Genomic DNA, 9,410 nt, shown 5'->3' on the forward strand with positions numbered 1-9,410 from the left:
TTTGGTGTAAACATATATTTAAATAAAAGTGCTATGAATATTTTTTCAGTTTAAATAAGTAGAGGACATAAATTTGAGTTATCTCAATACTCTTGAATGGCTCAAATTTGTGTTAAAACCAAGCAAACACTTTGTAGGAAGGTCAAACCCCGAGTCTTACTTCACACATTTTTTCCAATGGAGACTATGTGGGTTTAAGAGTCTTAAGAGTAGGCCAAAATGTGGTCAAATTTTATTTTTTCCTACTACTCGAAAACTGAAATTCTGCTCCTAAAAAGATTTTTTTTGAGATTTGCTTTGGCTTTTCCAAAAATACAAAAGTGGTGCTTTAACTTTGCACGCAGTGCTCTTCTTTTCTAAAAATAGAGAGCTCTATTTTTATCAAATTCCTTGAGGCGAGGGGAAGCTTTTAAGATTTACAAAATATCAAAAAGTAAATATTACCAAAGTCTAAGCTTATGAAAATAAATAAAATAATGTGCACAAGTTTGCACGTATATACAAAGCTTGCTCAAAATTGTGAATGCCTTCTAAAATAATTATTTATATGCATCCGCTTCAATCTTCCAATTCCTCATCACCTGTAAAATATCAAACAAATAATTTGGTAAATTTAATACATATTCCATGGGCAAACAAACCATCACCACACACATGTTCATTAGGCATAAGTACTTGAGGAACCACCCTACCCATACAAACCAACTATAGCAAACACTGGAGGCCCCAAGCACGTTAATGTGCACCAAGCTTATTGATATTTATAATGGCATTACCCACGATGCTAACATAATTTGGCACGATGAAAATACAATGTAAGCATCCCCAAATTACTTAAAAAGGTGGAATAATATTTTTAAGTTAAAAAAATATTCTCATAATAAAGTGCCTTACGGTAAACTGAGCAGGTGAAACCATGTTAAGGTTAACATATTGGGATTTTTTTTCATCTTAAATTAGTATGTATATTTAATCTTAAAACATACAAATATGCTGATTTAAGATGAACAAACATACCACTATAATAGTCCAGCATGTAAAGGTCACATTTTAAAATTATGTTTGACAGTGGAATATTTATATATTATATTGATTGCAAAAAAACACACAATAAAAATATAGTGTGTGTGTATTCACAATGTAAGCTTAGACATGAGAGAGTAAAAGGGAAAGTACACTTGAGGCTACATTGCAAGCCCAAAGTTCTTGAAAAGGTTAATGAACTCTAGCCAAAACAAGAATTGTGATGGGAAGAAAGATGCTTGTATGCTTGTATGCTTGTATGCTTATTGCATGGCTTAGTTAACTAGATGATTATTTTTTAGGCGATTTTTTTGGAAAAAAGATAAGATTAAGTGTGCCTGCAAATCATTTGATTGAAAGTGTTACTTTATAGTGGAATGTGAATAAGCAAGGCAAGCATCAACCTAGTACATGGAAAGAATTTCATAAGATTTTGAATAAACATTTTCTTACTTTACAATACAGCCAAAGCTTGCTATGGATCGTCAATGATGGGATTCTTTACACCAAGTGGTGTTATGGCCTACCACACCTCCAAGAGGGTACTCAATGCATTCACCTTTGGAAAGAGCAATAGAACACGACTGTCGTAGGGCACTTACCAATGCTTCGAACTTGTTTCCCTTGAGGTCTCCAAGCTCACTTGAGAAGCTCCAATCCTCCAAGCTCCACCTCCACACTGTTACCGTAAAGTTACTCACACCACCACACAAGGCAATCACTCTCTCTCATTCCTCAATACAAGCATACAACATACAAGTATAGAGAAGGCACAAGTGCTAGAATGCTCTCACTCAATATCTCTCTCAAGACAAAAGCAAGAACTCTCATAGCACAAAGGGGGATTATGTTCATTCATTATGAGAAAATGCCTTATATACAATTGGCCCTTATTCACACTTAGGCACCCAAAAACTTACTTAACTAAGGCCTTGGGTGGCCAATATCTCATAATGTACAACTTTTATAATGCCTTTGTATGACACTTATTAATGTCCTCAAATGGAGGAGCATATTTGTTAATCCAAAATGGGATTAACATCCCCCTACCTGATGTCGGTTCTGTCCTCAGAACCTACTATCGAGGTTGAAAGACTTGGTCGCCGAACTCGTGACGATAGAAGTTCCGACGTGACTGAAGCTTTTTAAGGGTTTTTCTGAATCAGAACCCAATGTCAACCATATCCTCGAATGTGACATGCATGTATGCTGGTAGACACCTTAGAGGCGATGATAATATAACATCGTGCCTCTGTTACTTGGTCCTTGATTCATGTCAAATTGTAGCTAATCAGCACCATATCCATCATATCTTTCTTTGGGTTGATCTATGAGGACCACAAGTAGTTTTAGGAATTGAACATTGGCTACAATTGTCGGGTCTGGAATACGATGCCATGCATGTATCCAATTCAGCATTTGCTTTCTTTGCTCTCCTATATCTACAAATGTCACTAGCACGAACATGCGAAAGTTGTAGCAGACATGTGAATCTCTTTGCTTTGCCTCTTAAAACTCCAATGGTGTTCACCTTCTCTTCAATGGCATGTACAAAGGATCTACTCTCTGTGTTGGTGGTGCACACATATATCGATGGCTATATTTTGGAATTGTAAGGTACTCTTTCCTCCAATCCGGTTGTATACCAAAATCCTCTAGTTTGGGGTTAGCATCATCTATGAGACAATCGTTGTATAGCCCCCTCTTGTGTGGACTAGATTAGCCTTCCTCCACCTGCGGGAAGCAGTAATTGATCATAAATGTAACAATCCTTATTTCTAGTAGATCTGCTAAGTGAGGATCTGCTAGCTTTGTGTGTCATGCCACATTGGACCATAACGTGCCCTCTCTAGCCAAAGGCAGTAACTCGTCTAATTCTGGTCTTGGTGCTTGGAGAGGGTATGGTACATATGGTTGCTTCGTTGGTGTGACATCTGAGTAAGCTTCGGGTAGAATCCGCTGAGTAGGTTCAAAGGGTGTTATTTGCATTAACACCTTAAACATGAGCTTTGGTTTGAGTATGGATTCCTGACTCTATTAAACCTTCGTCCTCTGTAGTAGACAAGGACTCGAATAGAATCATCAGTAAATGGCTCAATTGTATCTTGTGAAAAGATGCAGGGGAGAAGAGAGCTTGAGCTCTTGCAAGCACATACATACTCACACAAACCCTAGATGAGAGAACACAAGGTGAGAGGCTGAAAATTCTTCTTCTTCTTCACACAACAAAAGAGGTCTACAAAGAAGATAAAGTGACTAACACACATAATAGAGTATATACAAGCGGTCCATAATGTGAACACACTAAGAGGAGTGGGTAGATGTGGACTAGTCGGTGTAGTCCAGTTGTAGAATCTCTGGCGAAGATATGTCAGTGTGTCAGATACCAAACCCGTCAATGATATAAATGTCGAATGGTCATGTAGGCGCCTTGTGAGTGTCAGCTCATGTTGAGCTTGACATCTCAATAATCCCCCTCAGCTCAACTCTAGCTCATGAACTCCAAGCATATCTCGAAATCTACGGAGCTTCTCAGCTCCCAAGGCCTTTGTGAAGATGTCAGCAACTTGATCTTGTGTGTTGACGTAGGCCAAGTCGATGTCACCTGCCAAGACTCTCTCCATAATGAAGTGATAATGTACCTCACTATGTTTTGGCCGCGCATGGAAAATTGGGTTCCTGGCCAACTGTGTACTACTAAGATTGTCACAATATATGACAACCTTTCTCTCCACATGCAACCCCGAATCAGTAAAAGTAGCTTGCGTAACCAAGCTACCTCACATGCTTCCATTGTAGCTCCTCTGTACTCTACCTCTGTGCTCGACAAGGCAACTTTGGGTTGCTTCTTGCTGCTCCATGTCACATAAGAACTCCCCAATGAAAACATAAATCCACTAGTAGATCTCCTGTCTGAGATGCTACCTGATCTGCATGTGTACCCATATAGCTCCAATGGTACACCTGCTGCATAAAACAATGCATAATCAATAGTGGCCCTCAAATACCTAAGTGTGCGTCGTACACTGTTAAGATTGGTTTGTGCGGAACGTGCATAAACTGGCTCTCTAAGCCACCAGTGTAGCTCAAATTTTGGCCTGCTGATCATGACATAGATCAAACTCCCCACAATCTTCTTGTACATAGTGGGATCCTCCAACACATAACCTACATTCGCACTAAGCTTGCCATTTTTATCTAATGGCACCGAGATTGGCTTACAATTAGCCATCCCATACTTGGACAACATGTCCAATGCATACTGCCTCTGTGATAGCCAAATTTCGATAATATCTTACCATAATTTAATTGGGTAGCAAAATAGCTTATCAAATCATATTTACATGCACCTGAGGTCTGGAAAGCTCATTGGAGACGGCCTCACTCGTGACGATAGTGCATCAAATCACCCAAAATCTTCCTATCAAAAGAGTGTGGGTTCAGGCCACTCAGTAAGCACTCAATTGAGTGTCTTAAGGAATCTAACCATCGTCGAGACTAGGTAGTGAAGAATCCATGGAAGAAGGGCTGCGATACTCTGGGTTTGGGGAAGAGGAGAAACCACCCTCCCCTACCAGATCCAGCGGTATCATTGATATAGCCCGGGGATTTTTTAGTCTCCAAACCAGCAAAACAATGAAGAGGCACAATCCACGGGCACGGGTCCGTCAACCAGCGCTGGACTTAGTCCAAGACAAGAAGTACCTATCCAACCTTCAAATTCAAGGCTGTCAAAGACTGGCACCCCCCTAGGTCAAGCATTCTTCCCAACCTCGAAGGAAGTGGAATTAGATCTGAAAAGGATTGAAGTAGAACGGTAGCTACGAGAATTGAGCTTAAGGAAACAAGAGCTCGATACTCGAAGGGCTAGAGCTGAACAAAAGGAGATGGGAAGTGTGAACTTACTTCAATCACGTGGCAAAGAGCCGAAAATAGTCATGGGCAGGAGTGAGGGAGAAATTCCAAACTTAGAACCCATTAATGAAGAGCGAAGAGGGGAGGAAGGGTTTGTAACCCTAGATGAAGGGAAGAATCTACCAAGAGAAGCAGGTGAAGTAGAAGACACCAAGAAGGACATCGAGCAGATGATCAATCATCCCACATTCTTTGTTAGATACCCATAACGCCGCTACAGGTGCTACCACAGGAGGGGACGGCCTCTGGCTCACCACCCAGCCATAGAGGAAGAATGAGGATTGCCCCTCATCCCCCAGGCTATATAGTGTGTGGCCTACCATCCACACTAGCCTGGCCGCCCATGACTCCGCATGGGCGTCCTCTCCCACTGAACCGCGGATGGCCACGTCCTTGGCCATCCGGTCTGCCGCCATCGTTACAGCCTACGTGACATTACCCCCCCTTAAGAAGAGTTTTCGTCCCCGAAAACAAACTGGGGAAACCTCTTGGAGATTACACTACGGTGTTCCCAAGTAGTTACCTCCTCATCCCTGTCTGTCCATTTAACAAGTACCTCTTGGTACACTTTATGTCGCGTTTGTCTATCACGATACTCTAGAATCTTTTTAGGTTCATGTGGTATCTTTGGTGGCTCTATCAAGTCCACCAAAATCTCTGGAGAAACTGCGTTCTCTAGCCCGTGAACTGATTTCTTCAGTTTACTGACATGGAAGACAGGATGGACTTGAGAACTCTCCGGTAACTCAAGTTTATATGCTACGTCCCCAATCTTCTTAAGGATTTTAAAAGGACCACAATATCTCGGAGAAAGTTTATCACACTCGTTGCCATCTTTTTTGGGCTCGTTGCCACTCGTGCTGGCTTTAGGCTTTGGACACTCAACCTTCGTGTGCCCTACATCATTGCAATTAAAGCAACGATTTTCCTTTCGCGCTTTAATATACTGCTCTTTCTTTTGGATTTCGATGTCTCTTTTCTTCTTGGATGGTCGCGGTTTTTAGACCAATGACCACCCTGTCCTTCCTGGTTTGTCCTATCTCCTTGTTTATCACTGCGGAACCCTTTTCTTTTAAGACCTGACCTCCTCTTTTCACTACCCTCGGCCCTGTTAGAGCCACCACGCGCACTACGGCGTTTGATGTCATTGAATATCTGCGCATACTTAATTGCCTCTGCTAAGTCTTTAGGCTGTAAGGGCTCTACATACTCAAGGTAATCATCTTTGAGGCCTCTTTTAAAGCCTCGCAATGTCTGGAATGCATCGATTCCCTTTAGCTTGAGTACTGTCTCCCTATAGTCTGAGATGTATTGAGTCAGGGATTTGTTCTCCATCAAGCACTTGTCCCATAACTCCCAGCTTCTCTCCTCCTCATTAACAGGCAAAAACTCTTTTCGAAACATCGTTTCAAGCTCCGTCCAAGTGGCAGGACGAGTTGTCAAACTCATCCACCACTTGTACGCTTTGCCGGTTAATGAGAGGCTAGCCTCTACGGGTTGTATCCGGCTAGGCTGCTCTCGTCGCAGCACATGCAAATCTGACCACTTCGCTAGAAACATGTTGACCGAGTCCTTGTTTCTCTCCTTCTCCTCGCCACCAAAACTAGGCGGCTTTAAGTCTTTTAATAACAACAAAGCTGTCGCTACTACAGACGGCCCCGCACGCGCATCGGCCTATACTCTTGCAACCACTGGCGAGGCTACGCTCACCCGTGCTGCAGGAGTTCGTCTATCACGAGGAGTCGGAGTACTAGCCGAGGCGGCTGTCAGTGCATCTAACCGTGTGGAGATGCTCTGTAGCATCGTGACTAAGTCAGCTTGGACTTTACCCATATTGTTCAGTTTGGCATTAAGATATTTAAAAAGTCCACTAGAGAGCTCCGTCTCTGTGAGGACATCAGCAGGGTCCAATAGGTCATAATCGTCATCGTCATATTCCAAGAGGTCCTCCGGTCCCCTCGGCGACGTCGGTGTTCATGTCCTCTGGCTCATCGGCCAGAAAGGGGTCATCTGTTAATGCGGCCGCTGCGGGCTCGCTGGGTCCCAAGGCGGGGTCAATAGACGAGGAGGGCGTTGGGGCAGATCACGCGTGATCGATGAGCGCACTCCAGACCGAACAACGATCGGGCGTATATGGCCTGACAATTCGGTCGGGGTCAAACCCGCGACCGAGGACAAGAGACCTGAAAACCCTAGAGAAGTAGAAGGCGGTGGAGACACACTACGCCTACTAGCAGACATCTTTAATTCTTGCACAAAGAAAAATGCGAGAACTCAAAAATTATAAAAAAAACGCTAATAAAATGAGCAGTGGTGGAGAGAGAATAGTCACCCCCCTTACGGTCGCATGCGACTGTCGTCGATTGTCGATTTGTGTTGCGTTGCGAGCCTCTACAAGCGTCGTTACTCCGGGATGCTCCGATCCGAGAGAAAAATGCCTGTAACTCATAACCAAATTAATTTCCATGCGGAATCTGTGCCCAAAACACCCTGGATTATCCCTCGACACCGTCGGGATTATCCCTCCACTGCCGGGACAGAGGTGTTCGTTTGAAATTTTATTAAAAATAAATAATTAAAAATATAAATAAATAAATAAATAGATAGATAGATAAATAAATAAATATATATTTTGGCGAGTCATCGGCTGTTGGTTTTTAGGTGGCCCCGCTGCCGCGCTGGTGTGGCTGGCCGCCACCGGGCTGGTTTGGCTGGCTGCGTTGGCCTGGATGGCCGCGTTGGTCACCGCTGCGTTGGCCTGGCTGGCCGCGCTGGCCACGTAAGGTGTGGCCGCTGGCGCAGTAGGCTGCTTCACAGTCCCAGACTGCTTCACAGCGAGCCAACGACATTAACACTAGTGTGGAGGCCACACAATCGACAAGTTCAGCCGCCTCTCTTGTTACAATCATTCTCCCTCTACACCATTTTTTTGCAGACAAGCTTCAAAGCAGAAAAAAAACAAAATGCTTACCTGCAGATTATTGCTTTGGTGTGTGCGACGGAGAGAGAGAGAGAGAGCGAGCGAGAGAGAGAGAGAGAGAGAGAGAGAGAGAGAGAGAGAGAGAGAGAGAGAGAGAGAGAGAGAGAGAGAGAGAGAGAGAGAGAGAGAGAGAGAGGTTCTTCCTTTCAGTTCTGGCCGCCTCCCTCCACACACTCCATTGTGGAGATAAGGATGAGATTTTGAATGGTTGAAAACCGTTGAGTGGGCTCCGGTCCCCCGGTCATGCGCACAGACCTTGACGACCCAATCAAACCGACGCTCTGATACCAGTGTTAGATACCCGTAACGTCGCTACGGGCGCTACCACAGGAGGGGACGGCCTCTGGCTCACCACCCAGCCATAGAGGAAGAATGAGGATTGTCCCTTATCCCCTAGGCTATATAGTGTGTGGCCTGCCGTCCACACTAGCCTGGCCGCCCATGACTCTGCATGGGCGTCCTCTCCCACTGAACCCCGGATGGCCACGTCCTTGGCCATCCAGTCTGCCCCGTCAGTCACAGGCGTTATAGCCTACGTGACATTCTTACAAGACATGGATCTCTTAATTCTACAAAGGCATACGGAGGTGACTAATGATGAGCCATTCTAGACTAAAGTGGCCGGACCGTCCTATAGACCGGATATGCCTAGAATAGCTAACGTAGGAAGAGGACGAGGTCTAGGTAGGGGAGAGTAGCTCCTCAAAGACCAAGGGTGCCATAGATCTTAATGCGGCGGCCACAAGGATGGATTTGTTGAATATGGCTACGAAAATGGACCGAGGAATGGTTAAGGAACTAGGCACTGCTCTAGAATCCCGACCCTCCCAGATGCAGCCACACATCATTTCAAAGCTCATCCAGAAATTCTCTGGGGATGGGGACCCGATTCAACATGTAGAGATCTTTGAGTCCACATGCGAAACCTGCGGGCCAGTAAGTGATGTAACCATGATTCATGCTTTCTCACTGACCCTAGAAGAAAAAGCACATTAATGGTTCCGAACCCTCAAACCTAAAGATAAGGTTAATTTCACACGACTTAAGAATGTGTTTGTGCCAAGCTTTGCTAGAAGTGGCGAGACAGATAGAGTCCTGTGGTACACCTGCACAACATCAAACAAAAAGAAATGGAGTCGATATGCGAGACTATGTGTCTCAGCTAAAGCACTTGAATTCAAGGTGCAATCTACGGGAGAGGTTAACTGATGATCAATTATTGCCCTGCTTCCTGAGAGGAGTCCGAGACCATAAGATGAATGATAATCTGGTATTAGCCCGACCGACTACTCTAGATACCTCTTTTGTAAGCTGGCAATTGAATATGAAGATAATCTGTTGGAATTGCCACAGCCAGAAGATGTCAAAATATCTTCGATAGCACAACGACTTTGCGAGTTTCGAGTCACCAAGAGATTGGAACTTGAAGCAAGCAAGTCGGGAACATGACTGTGGATGAACTCAATAATGCAATACTGAAAAAATTGAAGGT

Source organism: Cibotium barometz, chromosome 28, assembly GCF_041138505.1.
Source record: "Cibotium barometz isolate CiBa-2024 chromosome 28, ASM4113850v1, whole genome shotgun sequence".
NCBI classification, from domain to species: domain Eukaryota; kingdom Viridiplantae; phylum Streptophyta; class Polypodiopsida; order Cyatheales; family Cibotiaceae; genus Cibotium; species Cibotium barometz.